General features: G+C 43.1%; 1 long non-coding RNA gene across 1 annotated transcript in view; it reads right to left on the bottom strand.

Moving 5' to 3' along the window:
* Nucleotides 1-8,816: 8,816 nt before the first annotated feature.
* The window catches only part of LOC146036778 (uncharacterized), a 42,891-nt gene continuing 26,297 nt past the window's right edge, over nucleotides 8,817-25,410 (bottom strand). The window contains exons 2-3 of the long non-coding RNA XR_014460959.1: nucleotides 15,514-15,661; nucleotides 8,817-8,941 (exon numbers count right to left, since the gene is read on the bottom strand). This is a non-coding gene — a long non-coding RNA (uncharacterized LOC146036778). The remainder of the gene's footprint in view (nucleotides 8,942-15,513; nucleotides 15,662-25,410) is intronic.

The raw sequence follows: 25,410 nt of genomic DNA, 5'->3' as shown, positions 1-25,410 counted from the left end.
AACTTTAAAAAGTGATCAAATGGAGAGTGGAAAAAAACAAACCAATCAGCTTCAAACTGCCATGTTATAGGCTGGGTTTGAAGAATAACAGGAGCTGATTGGCTGGTTGTTTATCACTCTCCATTGTATCACTTTTTGGAGCTTGATAGATCTGACCCTAAAGCAGACAGATGTAATACAGGGAGCAGAGCATATATACAGTTACTGTGATAGAAAAGGGAGGGTACGTAGGGGGACAAGACACCAATCCATCATGTCAAGCCGACTGAGACATGGAACACAATGTCAGACTGATCTGAGGTACCGCAAGAAAGATGGCGATGCCATAAACAATAAATATATGGGAAAAGCATTAGACATCCTATGGTCTGATGTCCGAATAATCCTTCGCACAAGTCACCGACGTAACAATAACCTCAAACTTCCAAAACAATGACACAGAGGCACATTTGTGGGGAAACTGGGTCTTCCCTATTTATGATTACATAAAGAGGGGGTAAAGGTTGGTAGTGAAGAAAGAATGGCTCGCTGAGTAATATCACCGTCTGCACCAATATAACGGCCAGCTGTGATACCATCACCACAACTCACCGTATCCAGTTCCTATCTCAATCACACAAGACCCTTCTGGATTTATGGTGCCGTTAGCAGGGTAGGACCGGCCTAACCTGTGTATTGGTGCCCCTCATTCAATCTCTATAGCGGCGGCTATTAAGTGGCCCTCCAGCGTTGTTGTACTGCATTTCCCAGCATGCCCTGCAATCATTTTACCATGAGTGTCGCTTATTGTCCACCCATCTCTAGAGGCAAACAGCATCTGCTAACGGGTTATTTCTCAACATCAACATGCAACAACACTGGGGCGGGTAAATCCTTGACATAAAGTGACCCTCCCACTAGGGCACACAAATTATCAAAACATTAGGTTGTAACAGAGTAGATGTTCCCTGGTGTTACCCATGCACTTCTAGCAGTCCAACTAGGGATGACACTCGCAGGGCATTTTTTTTTTTTTTCGTTCCCAGGATTCCCAAGATTAGCTTCCCTAATAAAAAAAAGTCTCCCTAACCCCGCCCCCATGACCTCCCCGCATATTTATTTACATACATGTGCGGGCAGTGTGTCCGGGAGCAGGGAATTCAGTGGCGGTGCATGGGTGCTGCCTGGGGGCAGTGGTGCGGTCTGGAAACTCCAATCCCGTCATTGAAATCCTGAAAAATATAGGATCCGGGGATACCGCTGATCCCGATCCCACAATTGGCCACTCTAAATCCAACACAGACTAGGTTCTAATTTACAGCATTATTTTAATATTAATTTGGGCTGAGAGAGACACAGGGCGGGGGCTGTAGGAGGCGCAAGGTGGGGGCTTTAGGAGTCGCAAGGTGGGGGCTGTAGGAGGCACAGGGTGGGGGCTGTGGAGGCACATGGCGGGGGCTGTATGAGGCACAGGGCGGGGGCTCGGAGAGACAATCAGTGGGGGCTATGAGAAAGAAACGCTGTGGGTGGTTGTGAGGACCGTAGTGGATGAAATGTATCTGAATTGAACTTGGCACCCTTCCCATAGGAAAAAGCAGGGCTCCAAGATGGAATGGCATCCGAAAATGAAGATCCCACAAACAGTTTTTGGTGTTTGATTAAAAAAAAAGGTCCCCAAACCAAATTTATGTGGATTGAGGACAGTATTTGGGCTGCAAAGTAAGTAGGAAATATCAGTGATAAGCCCCTCCCACATTACGCCCACTTCCTAGTGAAATGGGAAGAGTGGGTATATTAATTTAGGGAATCCTGAGGTAATCTGGAGAGGGTGGAGCCTTGTGACACGTTTCTATTAAATGTGTAATTTTGGCCCCACCCTTATGCAAATGTAAACCAATTGCATTCATTATCCAGCAAAGGACAGGACTTAAAGATGTGCCCCGCTTCATCGACCACCCTGCATCTCCTTTCTGGTCTCCTCCCAGAGAGGAAGAAAACCAAGTGGGCCAGTATGGATTACTGGAAGGAACCTTTGCCCAGCCAACCATCGGACTTGCCTCCTAACTACTGCATATAGGTTATGCAGGACCCAAAATTCTGGCACAGAGTGGAACGTGTGCTGCATTGGTGGCACCCTCTGGTGTACATTATATGATCCTGAACCATTCACAAATAAAATTCCTGTGCAATCAGCACCATTTATCTCCAATAGCGTGATTAATTAAAACTTAAATAATTGTGGTACCATGCATATAAATGAAGATGATCAATATACTGTTATAATTAACTGGGCATTGATCACTTTGATGTTAAAGAAAAGTTCTGTGCGAGCATTGATTAAATAATTGATCATTTTCAAAGAGGTAATTATTACTGCAAACTTGTCTCCGCTACAAGAAAGTGAAACTGTCCTGAAAAACTGATTATTCTAAATTTCAATTGAAGTAGTAAAAATGTATACAGTATTTGGGTTATTTGATAAAGAGCCCATCCACAATGACTGTGTGTATGTTACTGCTTTGTCAAACACCTTGTAACTTAAACATCTAGAATGCAATGGGCGGAGATAAAAGTACCAACCAACCAACTAGCTCTTAAAGACAGGTACACATTGAGACTATCAACCCAATATCTAACATTTCTGGATGATCGGAATGTCATATTGGGAATATCATTCAGAAAATTGATATGGCCAACTGGGTCTTATTTTCTACTGACATGGTTAATGCTAATGAGGGACAGAACAAACTCAATCCATGCCCTATTATTTTGTCCCCGATTTGCAAACTTCTTGAACCTTTGTTCTCCCCCGTCCTACTGCACCTCTCCTATTCCCCTAATATTATAATGATGTTCCTTTTGAGCAATGACTATGGGCCTTATTCTAGTTCACTCTGACAAAATCCTTCTTAGATGGACAAAACCATATGCACTGCAGGGGGGGCAGATGTAACATGTGCAGAGAGAATTAGATTTGGGGGAGTTATTTTGTTTCTGTGCAGGGTAAATACTGACTGCTTTATTTTTACACTGCAATAGAGATCTCACTTTGAAGAAAAACCCCACCCAAATCTAATTCTCTCTGCACAAGTTACATCTGCCCCACCTGCAGTGCACATGTTTTTGTCCATCTAAGAAGGATTTTGTCAGAAAGAGTGAACTAGAATAAGGCCCTAATTGAGAAGGAATTAACACTATACAAAACTTGCAGCAACAGCCACGCTGTATGACTTGCAGTGGTCACCATTCCCATGGACACCACACATGTCCTGCTTGTGGCAAACAAAATCATTTTGCACAGTTTTGAAGGCCCCAGCAGGTGTATAGCAGGTTGACACCAAAAGGTGGACGTGCACGTGGAAAAGGTCAACATAAATTGGTGTCAATGTCAACTTTTGTGCATGTGGACATCCAATTAGTGTACCGCTCACCATGCATGAGTGGTACACTAATTGGATCTCACTCCTAATACTGCTGCACTTGGCACACTTTACCATTCCCGATCAGAATCCACATCGTTGGTAAAACATGAAAAAGTCCAAAAAAATTATATCAAAAATTGGGAAAAACTCATGTGGACCATTTCATGTGCCAACAATTGCTGTTGAAATTTGTTTGAATCGACACTTTGACCATGTTAATTATAAAAAAAAACCAAGACACCCGTCTCCACTCAAAATATATTGAGGTCACCTCAGGGTGAAGTGATTAAATGTTTACCCCCCCCATAATATAGAAGGAGACAAAAAAATGCTTTTAAAATAGAAATTGAAACGGTTATAAAAAATGGGATTGACAATGGGGCCGTAAATACCACCCAATAACAATGTTCTATATTTGGATGGAACTGTCAATCTTCAATCTCAACTTTACAGTAGACATCGACGCAAATGCAGAGGTTACTTCAGGTCTTAATTCCTCATATCCAGGTATAAAAAAGAATATATTTATTTTGTCATTATATCAACTTCTCATCTGGTTTAGTCTCTACAACACGGCAACACCAGAATATTGATGGGGTGATTTCAAAAAATGTTTTTTTTATTTATTTTTTTAAATACAATATCTATTTCACAAAGCATTACGGGAGTGAAGATTGTACGGCAATGGAGAAAACATTTATCTGAGCAGCCTGTCTGATATTTGTTAATGTTTTATTTATAATCCATTATTGGCCAAGAAGATGAGAAACAGCATATTTATGGGTTTCGCACCACATATCAAAATTGAAATGTTTTGTAATATTTCCTGGAGTGACAAAAATATTAATCTAGCTCTGTCAAGCCGTTAGGAAAAAAATTGTCAAAAGACTACAAATCCTTGGAACAGCTACACAGCGCCTGGAACAACGATCCCCGCTCAGTATTCCCCTCGTGGCCCCTGCTCCCCAATTGCTCGTAGACCAATATCACTGACTTACACTTTCAGAATTCACAAGATGTGGTTTAATAAAGCCACTTCACTATATATATATATATATATATATATCTATAGATAGAGAGAGATATATATATATATATATATATATATATATAGATAGATAGATAGATAGATAGATAGATAGATAGATAGATAGATAGATAGATACACACACACACACATTATATATATATTGGGAACTAGTGAGTGCTCGGGCGCCACTTGAGTACAATGTTTAATTCAGTCAATAAATATTCAATAAAAAATCAATAAAAAAATTCTCTATAGTGGAACTGTCTTGAAATGCAATAACCTTAAAAATATATCAGGTGTCAGCTCATTCCTAAAAATCAAACCTTGGTATAAGGCTGGAAGTACGTGCAAAAGAGAGGATAGGGTTCGGCGACTAAAATTGCTAAATATATATGGACAGTAATAAGTTTAAAGGTTTTATTTAGACAATAAGTAAAATAACAAGTGGATGAGTACTATTACATAGAAATAACAGTCTGATGTACAACATTTTTTTTAAAACTTTTAAAAGAGAGGAGAAAAAAGAAAAAAATTAGAATTTAGCATAAAAACGTTAGCTGCAGGTATATATAAATGGAGGTAGCTTAACTTATTATGAGGTAGATAGGCAGGCACCCAGGGTGCTCTTTCTCCTCTCTTTTAAAAGTAAAAAAAAAAAATTATACATCAGACTGTTATTTCTATGTAATAGTACTCATCCACTTGTTATTTTACGTAGTGTCTAAATAAAACTTTTGGTACTTATGTAATATCTGGGCTCCCGTTTTTCTTATGAGACCGCATCCCCTCACCACGCTTCGTGCACGGTGGCTCGCTGCGCTCGCCACACTATATAAAATCAACTCCATGCGTAGTTGGATAGTAGGGGTATGAAAAAATGGGGTGCATTTAACATGGGAGCCCAGATAATACATAAGTACCAAACTTTTAAACTTATTACTGTCCATATATATTTAGCAATTTTAGTCGCCGAACCCTATCCTCTCTTTTGCATGATGTGCACAATTTTAACCAGGCAATGTTTATCTGGGCGGAACATGCTACCCTTTTTCGGCTCCTTAGGAATTAAATAAAAAAAAAAAAAAAAAAACTTAGTGCATGGCTGCAAATAACTGTCACAGTTTCAGCCTACTCAGGAGGTCACATGATCCAGCTTCCCTAGCAAGTGTACACGGAGAGTTCGCCAAGTAAAACATTTTCCAGAGCACAATGGTGAAGCATTGTAACTGGCAGGTGGATGTTTTGCTACATAACTCTTAAACGAAGCAACCAATTACAATGCCAATATTTTACAGTGAACATATGGACCAAGATCATTCATTTGGTATATGAGGCCCTGCTCAGACAACCATATCATAGAAATAAGGTCTACAGGCAAAACGGCTTGACAGGCAAAAGGTCAACAGCAAGAAGGTCGACATGGTCAAAGGTTGGCACAAAACAAAAAGTAAACAGAAAAAAGGTTGACACTCGGAAAGGTCGACATGAGTTTTTCATGTGTCTATGTTGGCATGTGTCTATGTAGGTCAACACGGGCATCAAATGAGTGTTCATCGCCCCCTTACTGCACTCCGCACATTTTTATATTCTCCCTCTATGCCCACTGGGAAGGTAAAGCAAAATCAAGCCGGGTTTAGCTAATTAATCATGAAAAACTTGACCTTTTTTCCATGACCACTCAGTTGTTGACCTTTAGCTTGTGTCAACCATTTGACCATGTCGATCTATTGCATGTCGGCGTTTTGCATGTGTCAACCAATAGTGGTTGACCTATTGATTTTCAGCTTAATAACCGCATACCCATGACAGGAGGTATATTTAAATGACAGTACGACATTTTAATTTCAATTTAATTTAATTTTTTTTAAGTCCATTGGGACAAACCCGGCTACTGTAAGATCATATTTTAGGAGTTTTTATTGACATTACAATGAATCAGTGTTCCCAGTCCTATTCCAACCACAACACAGCAATTACAGTGCAGCAATACAGAACTCAGAGCATCGCACTTCTGCAAATGTACCGTATGTGTCCGTCCAACCCCTAAACATCGTCATGCATCTCATTCAGTATGTGTAGGAACTATTTTATTATTATTATTATTATATTTTTATTTATACACAAGTGTTTTGCAGCACCGTACAAAGGCACAATACAGGGAGACAAACTTAACATTACAGTAAGTAAATAACAAAATTAGAGCACAGGTAAAAAGCGCAATAATACACAGTACACCTTCGATGTAAGTAGTGAGGACGTAATCAACCTACAGTACTACAATGGGCTGGTGGCAAAAGATGGAGATAAGTATGCAGACGAAGATGGTCGCTGAGTGTTTGAGTCTGGGCATAGGCGAATCTTAGGGGTGCTCCAGGGGTGCACCGGACCGCCGGCTGCCATCGCACACACAATTTATAAAAATGACAGCAGAGCAGAAAGAGCTGTGCGTTGCTCAGCTGTATAGTCACGGTCTAAGCAAAGCAGCAGCTCCGTCGATATCTTCAATGCTCTAGCTGGACCGCGAGCCAATAGGAGCTTGCGGTCCGGTGGGAGTATTGAAGATATCGACAGACCTGCTGCTTTGCTTAGACAGTGACTATACAGCTGAGCAGCGCACAGCTCTTTCTACTCTGCTGTCATTTATTTAAATTGTGTGCGCCCAGTGTCAGTGTCTCTCCCCCTTGGCAACAAGCAATTCCCTCCCCATTGGCAATGAGCAATTCCCCCCCCCCCCCCCCCCTTGGCAACAAACATTTCACTCCCTCTTGGCAACAAACATATATTCCCTCTTGGAAACAAGCATGTATTCCCCCTTGGCAATGAGCATGAAGCCCCCTTGGCATCAATCATGAAGCCCCTGGCATCAAGTGAGAACCCCCTAGCAATGAGCATGTAGATAAGCGACACTTATGTGTCAAATATGTAATGGGCATTACAGTTTGTTATATAGTATGTAATGGGCATCACGGTGTGTGGCACATTACAGTGTGTGGTCTAATGTGTAATACCACGCCCCTTTTTGCGGTGACACGCCTCCTTTCCATGAGACCATGCCCCCTTTTCGCAGCGCAAAGGTCCATCCTGCTTCAGTATTTGGATCTGCTACCATCCATTACCATATTTCTAGATTCGCCTATGAGTATAGGAGAGATGTGAGTGACATGTGAAGAGAAGTGGGCTTTAACAACAGGAAGGAAGAGCTTACAATCTAGTACCATATCGCTAACGATGCAAGCTCCCGCGGATCCCTATTGACCCCCTCTGTTGTCTTTACTTACAAGTAAAATCCTGACGGTATCGTCACTGACAGCTATACGCCTGGATGTGGCCACTGAACCATATCCTTAACAGTATTGGTTAATGTGTTTGCATCATATACTGTAGTTTGCTCAGGGAGTACCAGACAGTTCAAGGGAAAGCATTTACTATGTCCTTCATGGACGATATCCTCTAATGTGTACCTAGCATTATACGTCCACAACGGACAAAGGAGCGCCACGGAAACCTCTACACCTACTGTATATCCCACGGTCACACGATATTGGTGAACATGTTGCGATTGTGTGGTTTGTAGTTACACATCAAAGGCAAACATATTGATTTATGAAACTAATAAAGTCTCAGAAGGGTACTTGTTTAGTTTCACGGCGGCCAATATATCGGATGCGATATCGGCCGATATACTGCCTGATCCGATGCGATTTTTGACCTGTTCATAACCCCACTATCCACCACGCATGGAGTTGATTTTATATAGTGTGGCGAGCGCAGCGAGGGGACGCGGATTACTGCGCTCGATATATCGGCCGATATCGCATCCAATTTATCGGCCACCGTGAAACTAAACAAGTACCCTTAGAAGTTAAGAATAGTATTATCAGATGTAATAATAACGACTCTATATCTATTATAACCATCTACTTCTATAATCTCGCTCTCATATATACTGTATATATATATATATATATATATATATATATATATATATATTATTATATATATATATATATATATATATATCTGTATTCCCTGTTACTATATAAAGCTCGCTATGTATCCCATTATGTATTTCCAGCTACCTTTCATATGTTTAGCTTCTTTTCTAACTAATTGAATTCCATTCCCCAGCTTCCCCTTTTATCTCTACTGACCCCGACTCCTACAACAATGGCGAGAATCCAGCTCTTCTATCTCATACATTACTATATTATTATACCTTGCCCTGGATCAGAGGTTACAGCTGCAGAGAAGGAATGCAAATGATACACCTCACAAAATCGCTGACAAATTAGCAAATAACGCTCCGTAATTGAGGGATAGAGTATAAAGGGCTGAGCGTTCCTTTAAAGTACCATCCGGCTATGCACAGAATGTAATGAGTTTGTACCTGTTTGTAATGAACTGGGGAGGCAACAGAAGACGTCTACAATGCATCACCATTGTGCTCTGGAAAATGCGACAGTTGGCAAAATCTCCCAGTGCAGCTTCTGGGTGACCTGGAACATGTGACCTGTTGGCAGCAATGGAAATGGTGACTGTTATTTGCAGCCAACCGTTAAGCAGGGAAAACTAGGAACATACTGTAAAAGTGCGCACATTCGGTGCGTTTTTGCCTTGTGATGCGATGCAAACTCCTGCACACATCACATCGCAAACTGCAAAACGTATGTGCAGCCCGGCTTTTTGTAGTACAGTATATTGCATTGCATCTAGGCCCCACACACATGCTGTTGTAGTATATCGCATACGTTTTTTACTATATGCGATATGATCTAGTACAAAATGCATACCTCCCAACTTTGTGGTTGCCGGACCCGGGACAGTGCTGATGCGCGAAATTTCTGGGGGCGTGGCCTAATTTCAGGGGCGTGGCCTATACTCGCTGCTCTCGCGCAAGGCCACGCCCCCATTTTGCCGCTATGGGGGCATGACCCAGAGGCTCTGTGAGCCTCTAGCCATGCCCCCTGCCCCCTGGCTGCGGGAATAGACGCTGTGCGCATGCGCACAGCGTCTATTCCCCGCTGCTTAGCGGCCGACAGTTGGGACTCCCAACAGCCCCCCCTCACCGCGGGACACTGCCGGCCGCGCCCGGATAATCGGGACTGTCCCGCTAAAATAGGGTCTGTTGGGAGGTATGAAAATGCACCATGTGCATACCTTCCAACATGACCCATTCCATAAGGTACAAAATGCTCTCTTCCTGGACTTCCCTGCAAGTGGCAGTTACAGAGTTGGGGCAGCAGCACAGTCCAATATTCAAAAAGGGGAGTCACACCTACTGCCACCCCAGACATCACTGTCCTGGACTCACTGATAGTTGATGTGCCCCCCTCTTTGAATATTGGACTGTGCTGGGCATCTGAAGTCTTAATACACAAAAACATCATGTTGCAATGTGCAGCCAATCAGGTTGTCTCTATTATTTTCTAACGCAATTAAATACATGAAAAAGCATCCCATTGGTTTGCGGTGCTCTCGTACACAGATGCGCGGATCTGACATACACAGCCATCCAGATACCGTACGGGAAATATTTCCAGCAGTTCAGCTCAGCACCGATCATTCATAGCCCAGAAATGCTGAATTATAACAGCAATTCCGTTTCACGCATTACAGCAAAATGATCCCATAGCCTCTGTATTGTCCGACAGTTCAAGAGCCTCAATCTCCAACACAAAGCGCGCAGTGAAATTAGAAAAATGACAGTGCTTTTCTTTTCCCAGGGAAATAAACGCAAATTTCCTCCTCCAGTTAACAAGTCTTTTTCAGAACATCTTAATTAGTTTTTCTTCAACATTACTGCTGTTATCGGTCATTTCTCTGCAGCTCCAAAACGGAAAATGATATTTTGACATGTGCAGTGATAGCAATTTTGCAAGACAGGTTTTTTTTTTTTTAAATTAAATATATTGAAAATATTCTTTTGGGAAAAATGCGTTTAAGCTCCGTCTGCAGAAAAAGCACATCATGAGCTGTGTACACAAGCGTCCAACACTTATTACATTGTATCCAGCCAGTGAACTACAAATATGCACTGCACCTACAATGCTGCCGTTTCCTAGCGGGGTGCAGTTGCAATTTTGTGTCGAGCCAGAAAACGTTACACCGTCCTCATTTGGGGTATTGGTCATAGGGTCCACTGTATGAAGGTCGAAATACATCAGGTTGACCACTAATGGTCGGTAGGGCTTACCTTAGGTTGACACCTGGTCGACCTTAGGTTGACACCTGGTCAACACGCAGCTTCTGTAAGGCAACGTCCCCTCCCAAAATGGCCACCGTCTTGGAGGAGACAGACACTAGAGGTACTGCCATACCTCTAGTGTCTGTCGGAGGAGAGCAGTGCGCCCAGAGCTAGAGTACCCGGAATGCGGATTCTGGTACGTTTTACCCCCTACCCACCCTGGCAACGAAGATGTAAAACCCCTTGGCAATGAGCAAGACAGACCCCTTGGCAATGAGCAAATAAGACCCCTTGGCCACAAGCATGTAAGTCCCCTTGGCAACAAGCATGCAAACCCCCCTAGCAATGAACGTGTAACTTACCCCCTAACAATGAGAATGTAAATCCCCCTGGGCAACGAGTATGTAATCCCTCATGGCAAGGAGAATGAAACTGCTGGTAAGAAGCATGTATGCCCTGACATTGAGCAATATACCTCTGACAATGAGCATGTAGGTACAGTAAGTGTCACAATATAATAGGCATTACAGTGTGTGGTGTAATGTGTAATAGGCATCATGGTGTGTGGCAGTATGTGTAATGGGATTATAGTGTACATTTTTGTAGGGAGCCTTTGGCGTGCACTGTCCACATTTCCGGTGTATGTGTGTATGGGAGAATGATTTATTCTGAAGCCCATATACATAATTAGGTCACGTACTATTTATTTTGCATTGATGCCCATTAGGCGGTGATAGACATGCCCAGTAGGTGGTGAGAGACACGCCCTTCTGATGGTGCACCCCCTAACAAAATGGTCTGCGCACGCCTATGATACTAGGCACTATTGATACCCAGGGAAGAATGCCAATGCCGCTTCGCTTCATTGTATAAATGTTACACAGTCACAGTCTGAAATACTATAAATGATATGAACATATTCTGTGAGGAAGCGGTAGCCACCCCTGGGGATTTCGTATCTCAGAACTTTCACAGAGCGCATTTCCCACCAATTCCAGAAGTCACTGACCGCTACCATAACGTTGCGGGATGCACTAAGCCCAAAAATACAATAAAAACTCCTAGGATCCACATCACGTAATGCCATCTTTGGGTTGGGTTACCCAATAGAAGCCTTTTCACACTTTGACATGAGAGAAATCATTCTCCCCACCACACGCTATGCGTGAGTCCATCTCTGCATGCACAGAAGGGTTCCTCCTGGGTCCTAAACCCAGATGTCCTTCAATCGCAAAGGACAGATGTCATGTGACTGTTTTTAGAGTAGTGTCACAGCTTGTAACTGCGATTCTGTTGCATATTTTTACATCATTAAACATCTATTTCATAAAAAAAAAAAAAAATCCAAACAATTTAAATTAATTAATAATCAGCAACTTAATTGCCGTATAAATATAACTAAGGGACAAACTGTACATCTCAACTCTCCCGGCAGAGCAGACAGACGTTAACTACTGCTAATATACAAGTATACTGCAATATAACACTTCTAAATAGAGTTTGTTCCTAAGTGTTACAATTAATACTTGTACATCTGGATAAAAGCAAATACAGAAAGAACAATAACCCAGTTGACCTTTTCTTTAAAGGATTAGACATTAACTGAGTCATCGCCACCAGAACATTAGGAATAAATACTATTGAATCACAAATGAGTAATCTTGCACACTGATCATATACTAGCAATTAAAATCACATTGCACAAATTGGACATACATGTTTGTGAGGAATTCAGCATAAATATAAATATATAGCGCCAATCAGCAGCTGACTTTCTGAAATGCTAGGCAACCAATAGCTCCTCCTCCCTACACACCTTTGAATTGCATCATACGTTGAGTGCGGGATGAAGCACTGTGAAAACAACATTTGGTTCATCAAGGGGTTTTCTGGGTACTCAATGCCCCCCCCCCCCCCGTTTGTGCCAATGCTGATGACTACAGAAAAAAATTAGGTACTACTAGCACGGCGCCCATCGCATCGCAGACCATAAGGCATACGATGCGATGTTACGCGATGGCAGCCGATGTTATACAATTTTAAATTGTATACCATCGCCTGAAGGGTGTTTTCAATGTTAAATGGCCCCTCTATAAGATAATTAATTGTATAAGCACCGTAATGGGTGCTTACAATGTTAAAAGCACCCCCAACGCCACCCCCACTATCAACACCAACCCAAAGCATGGCGAGCGCAGCGAGGCCGCGAGGGGCGGCGGTACGCGTCCTCTGACCTTTTCATACCCCCACTATCCACGTCGGCGTGGAGTTGACTTTATATAGTGCGGCGAGCGCAGCGAGCCCGAAGCGTGGCGAGCCCCGCGAGGGGACGCGGAATACATGTAAAGTAATGCGCGTCCGCTCGCCTCGCTGCGCTTGCCACACTATATGAAATCAACTCCACGCCGACGTGGATAGTGGGGATATGAAAAGGTCGGAGGACGCGGGATCGCTGCGCTCGCCATGCTTCGGGTTGGCGTTGATAGTGGGGGTGCATTTAACATTGTAAGCACCCATTAGGGTGCTTATACAATTAAAAAGCATATTGGGGCTTATACAATTTAAAAATCGCATCGCATGCGGGCATATGGCGTGCGATGCGATGTGATGCGATTCAATGTCATACAACTTAATATCATGGGCGCCGCGCTAGGAAACAAGTACCAAAAATTATCAAACCCTATAAAAAGGGATCACGTGAAGGATTTGCCCAAGCAATTTGCTAGCTATCAATTAAGTATTTCTAAGGGGCAAGATGTATTAAGCCTGGTAAAGTGATAATGTGGCTGGTACTTGATCACTGGCCAATCAGTTCCTAACTGTCATTTTTGAAATCCAACCTGTAACATTGGCAGTTAGGAGTCCAACAACATCAATTTTGTTTTTATTGCTTTTAAAAGAAGTCCAAAATCGAAACAATTGAGGACGGTGCTGCCAAAACTAAAACCAAAGCACAACAATGATACACAACTAAAACAAAGGGGCCTGCACTCATCTCTACCCAGAGCACACTGTACGTTGGCTGCCTCTGTCTCATATCCCGGCTGAAACAGCTTTTCCTACAAAGAGTCTCCTAATCACAGGAATAGAGGATTTTAGGAAGGCGGTGGGCGTAACGTGTTACATTGAGCTCTGTGTCTGTACCTAGCGCCTGTCTCGTAATGTAAGTAAATCCTTTATTCTGTAACATCCTGGTGCCTGTCCTTTGTACCGTAGCAGAAACTCCTCCTGAACAGTAACTGTAGCTATCTGAGCCCGATCTGTACTTCCCAAACTAAGTGTTTGAGGCAGAGGAATTAAGAAGGAGGACAAATAAGTAAGAAATCAATGGCGAGCCAACAAACGAGCGCCTTTCTCCGGAGGACCAGGACTACAGACAGCGAGCCCGGGGAGACTCTGTGGCAACACTGCGCTGAACTTTGACAACCTTTCACTTTTATTTCTCATCTTTCCCATCAGATACATCTCTGCCTTGTCATAAAAAGCTTTGTTCTTTCAAGCGCGCTCTAAAATGGAATGGAGAGACTTCATGTAAACTTGTATAAAACTCACTCTCCCTTAATTTCACAGAAAAATTGAACGGTGCCATCTGGTGCCTTGGTATCTTTAGATAGAAGAGATGCCAACAGAAAGTCTTGTTTAGAGCCTCCTAACGGCTGAGAGCTCTGGGTGTTATCCGTCGCGGCTTTCTGGATTGATGCTCTGTATCCAGACGCATAATACACTTCTACGTTCCGATTGGCGAGTAATTTGATTAATCATTGGCGTGGCATAAAAAGGCCAGTGACCCTGTAGGGCTGATTGAGTCAGACGCATCTTTTGGTGGTCGTTGGTCTGTGGCGTCATGTAGATGGCACTAAAGAGCCCTTTCCTGGTGGACATCCGTGCGTCTCAACGTGAATGTGTCTGAAGGGTTGGGACGCTCACTTTTATCATCGGTGGATGCTGAAATTATGGCACCCCCCCCTAATAAAAAGTTAGACTACTCCAACTCTGCCTTACCCCTTTACTTACCACCGCAGCCTCTGCAACTGGGACCCACAGATCTACCTGTCTGTGGTTCCAGCGCTTCTCCTGCCTCCTCCAGCATCCTCAAAAACTATCTGCTGTTAGGGGCAGCCATTTTGTGAGGATAATTTTTCATTAGCAGCAAGGAAGAGGGCCGGCACCGCATGGAAGTGGTAGTCCACGTGGATGGTAAAGTAAGAAAAAGTTCAAAATACGGTTTCGTTTTTTATTTTTAAATAAAAAAATTGTGAACAACTCATGTCAGCATTTTCGTGTGTTGACATTTTACTATTGAATCAATTAATGTTGACGCAACGTCTGGAGCACTAATGGAAATAATGGGGCTAATAAACACACTGAGCTACATTCAGCAGAAAACATTCTACAGTATGGAGGTTCTTTTGGTTCACAAAACCATGTGCACTGCAGGTGGGGCAGATGTTAATTGTGAGGGAATTAGATTTGGGTGGGGTTTTACTTCAAAGTGAGATTGCAGCGTAAAAATAAAGCAGCCAGTATTTACCCTGCACAGAAACAAAATAACTCACCCAAATCTAACTCTCTCTGCACACTTTACACCTGCCCCCCTGCAGTGCACATGGTTTTGTCCATCTAAGAAGGATTTTGTCAGAAAGAGTGAACTAGAATAAGGCCCTATGAAAAGCTCAATCAGCAGTGTATAAAGATCTCCAGTCTATATAACGATTATTAATTACGATACCTAAGTACCTGCATTTAGTCGCTGACCAGGAAATAGACCTGTAATAATATTAGTGTATAGCACCAGCAGATTCCATTGCGCTGTACAACATACAGTAAGAGAACAAATTCTATTAGCAATACGACTGCATTTTATTTTGATTTTTAGAAAATTCCCTCTCACATCTCACCTTTGGTTTATTTCACCAAGATCAAACTCCAGTCCAATTTAGCAAACCTCCGTTTCAGCTTCTCAGATATCTGAAACTTCTCTATGGTTCGGGAACTTGACTTTTATCACCTACAAGTAGTCAGATATCATTGGATTGATGAAAAGAGCTAAAAGAAAGAAAAAAAAAATCCCCGTCCGCTGTAAGGGTAAAATCGTCTACACACGTTCCCTACTCTGCTCTGACATCCTTTTCTTTCTCCATACAGACTTCTTAATATATTTTTGCTTCCAGTTTATTACTCCCTCAGGCAAAAGATTTAGTTGAAAGACAGAGAAAACTTTTCCTTCGCCGCCTTTCATTTTGTCTCAGACACTGGTAAGAAACTGGACAGGATGAAATAACTCAACACTCTCCGTGCCCGGGACAAAGGCGAATGGCGAGTGAAAGTTATAGGAACTTTTAGAAGCAAAAGTATTAATTGAAGAGGAGAAATACTGTACAAAGTTAATTGTCCTTCCAGGTGGTTGGTAATGATACACCAATATACAGGCGCCTGTCAGCCAAAAGCAAAATATCCGCCACGCTCGTTTCCAGCCTAACCAATAAAGGAGAAATTGAGGTCTAAAACCAAACACAGTACTTCCTATAAAAATATCATGACTTAGGGGTCTATTAATTAAGCATTGGATTGAGATATGGTGGACGGAGATAAAGTACCAACCAATCAGCTCCAAGATGTCATGTTACAGGCTGTTTGAAAAATGTCAGTTAGAAGCTGATTGGGGGAAACTTTATCTCTGTCCACATTATCGCCACCCAAGTCTTAGTAAATACACCCTTGAATTATTACTTCTTATGAGATTACAATTTTCTAATTGGTCTGAGACATTACTACAACTTTTGGGGAACCAGGGCAACAAACGTATCCCCCCCACTTGTACAATTTGTGATAGTGTCCAATGCAGAGGACTACATTACACCGAGCACCTGGTTTCAGTTGCTTCTCAAGCTACAGTATATCGGTAAGTCATTATAGACATGCAGTACGTACAACACACCTTCTACGTTGACCAAGTGTCAGTTAAGATATCTGCCAAAAATAGATTTATTATGGTCATGGCTAATGGTCAGTATATATCTATAATAGATGTATTATGGCCAGTGGTCAGGACATGTTGGGGGTGTAGTGTCCTATGTCTGTATAGGGTGTAATAGATGTATTATGGCCAGCGGTCAGGACATGTTGGGGGTGTAGTGTCCTATGTCTGTATAGGGTGTAATAGATGTATTATGGCCAGCGGTCAGGACATGTTGGGGGTGTAGTGTCCTACGTCTGTATAGGGTGTAATAGATGTATTATGGCCAGCGGTCAGGACATGTTGGGGTGTAGTGTCCTATGTCTGTATAGGGTGTAATAGATGTATTATGGCTAGTGGTCAGGACATGTTGGGGGTGTAGTGTCCTATGTCTGTATAGGGTGTAATAGATGTATTATGGCCGGCGGTCAGGACATGTTGGGGGTGTAGTGTCCTATGTCTGTATAGGGTGTAATAGATGTATTATGGCCGGCGGTCATGACATGTTGGGGTGTAGTGTCCTATGTCTGTATAGGGTGTAATAGATGTATTATGGCCAGCGGTCAGGACATGTTGGGGTGTAGTGTCCTATGTCTGTATAGGGTGTAATAGATGTATTATGGCCAGTGGTCAGGACATGTTGGGGGTGTAGTGTCCTATGTCTGTATAGGGTGTAATAGATGTATTATGGCCAGCGGTCAGGACATGTTGGGGGTGTAGTGTCCTAAGTCTGTATAGGGTGTAATAGATGTATTATGGCCAGCGGTCAGGACATGTTGGGGGTGTAGTGTCCTATGTCTGTATAGGGTGTAATAGATGTATTATGGCCGGCGGTCAGGACATGTTGGGGGTGTAGTGTCCTATGTCTGTATAGGGTGTAATAGATGTATTATGGCCGGCGGTCATGACATGTTGGGGTGTAGTGTCCTATGTCTGTATAGGGTGTAATAGATGTATTATGGCCGGCGGTCAGTACATGTTGGGGTGTAGTGTCCTATGTCTGTATAGGGTGTAATAGATGTATTATGGCCAGCGGTCAGGACATGTTGGGGTGTAGTGTCCTATGTCTGTATAGGGTGTAATAGATGTATTATGGCCAGTGGTCAGGACATGTTGGGGTGTAGTGTCCTATGTCTGTACAGGGTGTAATAGATGTATTATGGCCAGTGGTCAGGACATGTTGGGGGTGTAGTGTCCTATGTCTGTACAGGGTGTAATAGATGTATTATGGCCAGTGGTCAGGACATGTTGGGGTGTAGTGTCCTATCTCTGTATAGGGTGTAATAGATGTATTATGGCCAGCGGTCAGGACATGTTGGGGTGTAGTGTCCTATCTCTGTATAGGGTGTAATAGATGTATTATGGCCAGCGGTCAGGACATGTTAGGGGTGTAGTGTCCTATGTCTGTATAGGGTGTAATAGATGTATTATGGCCAGCGATCAGGACATGTTGGGGTGTAGTGTCCCATGTCTGTATAGGGTGTAATAGATGTATTATGGCCAGCGGTCAGGACATGTTGGGGGTGTAGTGTCCTATGTCTGTATAGGGTGTAATAGATGTATTATGGCCAGCGGTCAGGACATGTTGGGGGTGTAGTGTCCTATGTCTGTATAGGGTGTAATAGATGTATTATGGCCAGCGGTCAGGACATGTTGGGGGTGTAGTGTCCTATGTCTGTATAGGGTGTAATAGATGTATTATGGCCAGCGGTCAGGACATGTTGGGGTGTAGTGTCCTATGTCTGTATAGGGTGTAATAGATGTAATATGGCCAGCGGTCAGGACATGTTGGGGGTGTAGTGTCCTATGTCTGTATAGGGTGTAATAGATGTATTATGGCCAGCGGTCAGGACATGTTGGGGTGTAGTGTCCTATGTCTGTATAGGGTGTAATAGATGTATTATGGCCAGCGGTCAGGACATGTTGGGGTGTAGTGTCCTATGTCTGTATAGGGTGTAATAGATGTATTATGGTCAGTGGTCAGGACATGTTGGGGTGTAGTGTCCTATGTCTGTATAGGGTGTAATAGATGTATTATGGCCAGTGGTCAGGACATGTTGGGGTGTAGTGTCCTATGTCTGTATAGGGTGTAATAGATGTATTATGGCCAGTGGTCAGGACATGTTGGGGGTGTAGTGCCCTATGTCTGTATAGGGTATAATAGATGTATTATGGCCAGCGGTCAGGACATGTTGGGGTGTAGTGTCCTATGTCTGTATAGGGTGTAATAGATGTATTATGGCCAGTGGTCAGGACATGTTGGGGGTGTAGTGCCCTATGTCTGTATAGGGTATAATAGATGTATTATGGCCGGCGGTCAGGACATGTTGGGGTGTAGCGTCCTATGTCTGTATAGGGTGTAATAGATGTATTATGGCCGGCGGTCAGGACATGTTGGGGGTGTAGTGTCCTATGTCTGTATAGGGTGTAATAGATGTATTATAGCGGGCGGTCATGACATGTCGGGGTGTAGTGTCCTATGTATGTATAGGGTGTAATAGATGTATTATGGCCGGCGGTCAGGACATGTCGGGGTGTAGTGTCCTATGTATGTATAGGGTGTAATAGATGTATTATGGCCAGTGGTCGGGTCATGTTGGGGTGTAGTGTCCTATGTCTGTATAGGGTGTGATAGATGTATTATGGCCAGCGATCAGTACATGTTGGGGATATAGTGTCCTATGTCTGTATAGTGTGTAATAGATGTATTATGGCCAGTGGTCAGGACATGTTGGGGGTGTAGTGTCCTATGTCTGTACAGGGTGTAATAGATGTATTATGGCCAGCGGTCAGGACATGTTGGGGTGTAGTGTCCTATCTCTGTATAGGGTGTAATAGATGTATTATGGCAAGCGGTCAGGACATGTTGGGGGTGTAGTGTCCTATGTCTGTATAGGGTGTAATAGATGTATTATGGCCAGCGGTCAGGACATGTTGGGGTGTAGTGTCCTATGTCTGTATAGGGTGTAATAGATGTATTATGGCCGGCGGTCAGGACATGTTGGGGTGTAGTGTCCTATGTCTGTATAGGGTGTAATAGATGTATTATGGCCAGCGGTCAGGACATGTTGGGGTGTAGTGTCCTATGTCTGTATAGGGTGTAATAGATGTATTATGGCCAGCGGTCAGGACATGTTGGGGTGTAGTGTCCTATGTCTGTATAGGGTGTAATAGATGTAATATGGCCAGTGGTCAGGAAATGTTGGGGGTGTAGTGTCCTATGTCTGTATAGGGTGTAATAGATGTATTATTGCCAGCGGTCAGGTCATGCTGGTGTGTAGTGTCCTATCTCTGTATAGGGTGTAATAGATGTATTATGGCCGGCGGTCAGGTCATGTTGGGGTGTAGTGTCCTATGTCTGTATAGGGTGTGATAGATGTAATATGGCCAGCGGTCAGGACATGTTGGGGTGTAGTGTCCTATGTCTGTATAGGGTGTAATAGATGTATTATGGTCAGTGGTCAGGACATGTTGGTGGTGTAGCGTCCTATGTCTGTATAGTGTGTAATAGATGTAATATGGCCAGTGGTCAGGACATGTTGGGGTGTAGTGTCCTATGTCTGTATAGGGTGTAATAGATGTATTATGGCCACTGGTCAGGACATGTTGGGGTGTAGTGTCCTATGTCTGTATAGGGTGTAATAGATGTATTATGGCCAGTGGTCAGGACATGTTGGGGGTGTAGTGCCCTATGTCTGTATAGGGTATAATAGATGTATTATGGCCAGCGGTCAGGACATGTTGGGGTGTAGTGTCCTATGTCTGTATAGGGTTAATAGATGTATTATGGTCAGCGGTCAGGACATGTTGGGGTGTAGTGTCCTACGTCTGCATAGGGTGTAATCGATGTATTATGGTCGGCGGTCAGGACATGTTGGGGGTGTAGTGTCCTACAGTATGTCTGTATAGGATGTAATAGATGTATTATGGCCGGCGGTCAGGACATGTTGGGGTGTAGTGTCCTGTGTCTGTATAGGGTATAATAGATGTATTATGGCCAGCGGTCAGGACATGTTGGGGGTGTAGTGTCCTATGTCTGTATAGGGTGTAATATATGTATTATGGTCAGTGGTCAGGACATGTTGGGGTGTAGTGTCCTATGTCTGTATAGTGTGTAATAGATGTATTATGGTCAGTGGTCAGGACATGTTGGTGGTGTAGCGTCCTATGTCTGTGTAGGGTGTAATAGATGTATTATGGCCAGTGGTCGGGTCATGTTGGGGTGTAGTGTCCTATGTCTGTATAGGGTGTAATATATGTATTATAGTCATTTACAGTATACGTCAGCCTTGTAAGATTGTTTTTACATATGATTATCTAAACCTATGTTTCAATTTAAAAAAAAGTTACTCTATAGAGCAAGATTATTATTAAATGCAATTAACTAAGCAAAGTAAATATTTATTTTGGAAGATTAATGAAATGTGATGTATTCTCGTCACCAAGCTAAGTGTAAGTCATTCTGAATATTACAGAAGACAACATGATATTCCGGGTGGCACCTGGTTGTTGACCCTTAAGATGAATCATCGTTTCAGTATCAACCAAGTGCAAGATTTAAATTCTGGAAACAATGTCACCTTCAAGGTCACATCTGGACAGATCATTAATATAGATGCATCCCATTCACCTTGGGCCAGATTCTCTAAGCTTCAAAAGTGATAAAATGGAGAGTGACAAACAGCCAGCCAATCAGCTCCTACTTGCCATGTCACAGAGTGTGTTTGAAAAATGTCAGGCTGGAGCTGATTGGCTGGCTGTTTATCACTCTCCATTTTATCACTTTTGAAGCTTATAGAATGAGTATCCACACAAGTCCTATATGGATTGTAAGGAAATACTCCGCTCCACATAGAGTTCCAGCGGTACAACTAATGTGTTTTCTAGGCAGAGTTATGTTGCCGCAACGGCAGACGTTTCATATAAACCGTGACATGGGATAACGCTCCACGACTTACACCTTTCAATATAAAAGCTGAATAATAGAATATCTAACGGTGATCATATACACAACTTGGGAGGAATGGAATTCCGCCAGTGCGGGATGCCAGCCAACCTTTTTTTAAAGTGGCAATCACTTACAAAGCAAAATCATGTGTTGTAACCGATTGCCCCTTTTAAAAAAAGTCTGAGTTTGTCCGGCATCCTGCACTGCCACTGAACTTCAGTGTACATTCTAGCACCCTGAATCTTCCAATCTCTGCTGTGGTGCTTCTAGCACAGTCTGGTCTGCATATCAGTGCTGAAATACAGACCACACTGTGCTAGATGCACCACAGCAGGGTGCTAGAATGAACGCTACACAACAGGTGATGCAGACATCTAGTTTAACCGCATTTTTCCTTGTGGTCTGAACAAAATACCTCTAAAATATAGAAAAATAAAAACAATGCCAGTATCAACAGCCCTAAAAATAACACATCTTCTGCAGTCGTTGCCATGTTTGGGGATGACAGGCCTTGTGATATGTTGGTGGTAATTATCATGGATCTTCAAATATTTCCAGTACGTCGGAATCTCTATATACTTTACCACGGACTCCACGCCCCTGTGTATAAACCTCATTCTGTCAACCGGGGACAAAAAGTATGTATGTAAAAAAAAAAAAAACACACAACACAGAAATTCTATGCAGCATTTGCTAAATATACGGAATAAGAACCCGATTGTGACACGTGCATCTCCTGTCTACTGCCAACTATAAATATGTTGTGCTTATAATATAAATATAGGAGATACAATTAATCATGGCAGTCAGCAGTTACATCGTACCTGCCTCAGTCAGTCACTGTACTGTGCGTGGAATGCTAATTAGATCTATCCAGCAACCAAGGAATGGCAAAAATACATAAATCACGTTAATGAGTGATGCAGAGACCACTCCAGTCACTTTACTGGGGTTTTTCATCAACTGGTAACATCAGTCACGTCTGTTCTCGCAGAATGTATAATGATACGGTTTGTTATAAATCTGTGTACATATGACTTCATCACTCACATGATGCGGGAAGTACTAATGGTCTCCGGTAAGGTGCCACAGTCGGGGTACGGACACTATTGGATATATTGCATTGGATTGTGCGCAGGCTTGACGAGTGGTTGCATTGACCGATTGATACAAGAAAGTAAAACCGTGACTCGATCATGTAACCACTGAGACCAAATTCTGCTTCGGCAAAACTTATTACGAGTGCACCGCGGTCACAATTGGTTTCTGTAGGGCTCTGAACTAGAGGTGTGGTTAATTTCTTCAGAAAATAGAATCCAACCGAATTTTTGAGATCCCAGTTCAAACTTTAGCGCAGGAAGGAATTTAGATTTTAAATCCGAATTTCAGGATTATGGATCAAAAAATTAAATAAAGTGGGCGGAAATACAGTACCAACCAGATCCTAACTGCCATTTTTAGAACACAGTCTAGAACTTCTAAGACTCCATCTCCACACTTTCATTGAGGTGCTCCAAAGTGGGTATTGGTGGTGGTGTGGGGGGCATTATATTTGCTGTTTTGTGTTGGGTACTGGAAGGCCTTACACCGGGCCTGCATAGATCCCAGACTGTTCAATGCAATCATGACAGCAAGAGATCTGGGAGCGGAATGGTGTATGTGTGGATAAATTGGTGTGTGTTGTGGGAGTTGTTCCACCCATTTGCCTATACTGAAGCCACAAGACACCTCCTATGGAATTAACATAATTAGCGGTACTTATGTAATATCTGGGCTCCCGTTTTTCTTAAGAGACCGCTTGCCACGCTTCGGGCACGGTGGCTCGCTGCGCTCGCCACACTATATAAAATCAACTCCATGCGTAGTTGGATAGTAGGGGTATGAAAAAATGGGGTGCATTTAACATGGGAGCCCAGATAATACATAAGTACCTAATTAGCAATAGTGACTGCCTATCGGAGCGAAGGGAAACTGGTATCCCCGGCTGTGGCAGCAGTGAGCCAGTGGTGAAATCAGGGTACTGGAACACTGGGGGTCTTAGGGGGTCAGGGAGGTTTGGATTCCGCTGTGGTCTGACAGAGTTCCCACACCTAACTGGCCAATAACTGAGAGAAGGTAAGTGATGAGTGCTTGTGTACTTCAAACTGTGGTACTATGGGCTTGGACCGGATGATCTAGGAAACAGTTGATGGTGGCGGTTTGAGGAATGGACTGCGTCTGCGTGAGTCGGAGAGAAGGGTCGATGGCCTGGGATCCAGAGATGCTGGTCAATGGCCTAGGAGCCAGAGAGGGATGTCGACCGCCTAACAGCCAAGAGGGTTGTCGACGCCCTAGGAGCCGACACGGGATGTTGACGGCCTGGGAGCAGTGGACAGACAGTGGAGTTTGTAGAGTCAATGCCTGTGTCGACTAGGGAGTTGAAGCTGGTAAATGGCTTTAGGAGCCAGTAGTACTTTCTGCTGGTGGGAGCTGGAATGCTCTGTTCTCCTTCCATGGGAGCTGTAGGAGTTTATCAGCTGGAAGGTAACCTGGCAGGTGATTGTTAACCAAAGATCGCTGATGCACAACAAAGGAACTCTGGAACAGGGAACCTGTAGCCTAGAACGCTGACTTCTGGAGGTACTCAGGGATCAGACAAGTTGTTCAAGGCATGGAGGAAGGGCCAGAGTATTGGGATCAGTGTGGGACACCAACTAGGCCCCAGGGAAGCACATCTTGTCATGGAGAACACTTGGGGACAGTGCAGTACAGGGATTTGTGCCACAGGATACACCAGCTTGCGGGTAAGCAACGCAGACGTGGTCGCAGATGCGGATGTGTGCCGCGATTTCTGACACTGCGTAGCGTCTTAGATCAACAAATAAAAATGCTTTTTTTTGTCAGCAGAAATTGATCTTGCAAAAGTGGATTTTAAACATCACAGAAATGTCCCTCGTCAATGTATATACAGCACATTATTTGTCTTTCTGAGACCCACTATCATGAGAGCCCCCAGCTAGCCAAAATAAAATATCCATGCATTGCTTATACATATGTTATATATAACATGTACAAGTGCTGGCATGCTTTAATTCTACATGTCCTGTGCGCGCCCTCACTTCCAGATCGTCCCACTCAGCAACGGCAAAAGAAAACTTTGTTTAAAAAAAAAAAAAAAAAAAACAATATATATTATTTTAGGAACCATTGGGGAAAAAAAAATCTAAGTGAAAATGTTGTACGAAAATGAAATTGTCAGGTAGTCATCTCGCTGAAAATGCGCGCGGTCCGGGATTCAGCCGGGGAATAGAACGCTTCTGACAACATTAAGTCATAAGTAATTCATTACAATCCAGAAGAACTAAATCACAAAGTCCCTCAAACAAAGACAGGTAGAATTGCCTCAAACAAAAAGCGTTTTTTTGTGCCGCCTTGCAGATATTATCACGAGCGACGTTAAATCAGTTAGAAATATTAACACAGAGCTTACTGGGAATAGAAAATGTAAATTCTAGAACTCTGTTATTTTTTGTGTCATATTTGTACTTATTCTCCATTCGGGAAGTAAAATACTTTGTAAAACAACATAGATGTATCCTATACCGTGCAAAGGGGTCTTTTGGGGGTGGCGGTGAGGGCGGCTAACATCCCAACTTCCATTTCCGTCACTCCAGTGGTCCAGGAGATGCCGACTTCTCTATTTCATTCTAGTTTCCATCTAGGCCATGGCAGGTACAGTAGACCTCTGCTCCCACTCAGGGCCATTCAGAGGAGAATTTTCCACAAGGTAACCTAGGCGTCTGCTTGCAGCTCAGCAGGTCCCAAGGGGACCCATAAAGATATCCTGGTCAACCAAAACATTCCCAGAGGAGCATTGCGTGTGATGTCATGACATCACATGGACCCGCCCAT

This window comes from Crinia signifera, chromosome 9, assembly GCF_055691185.1.
Source record: "Crinia signifera chromosome 9, ASM5569118v1, whole genome shotgun sequence".
Lineage (NCBI taxonomy): Eukaryota > Metazoa > Chordata > Amphibia > Anura > Myobatrachidae > Crinia > Crinia signifera.
The sequence above is the reverse complement of the archived record's forward strand: the minus strand, read 5'-3'. Positions and strand labels throughout refer to the sequence as shown.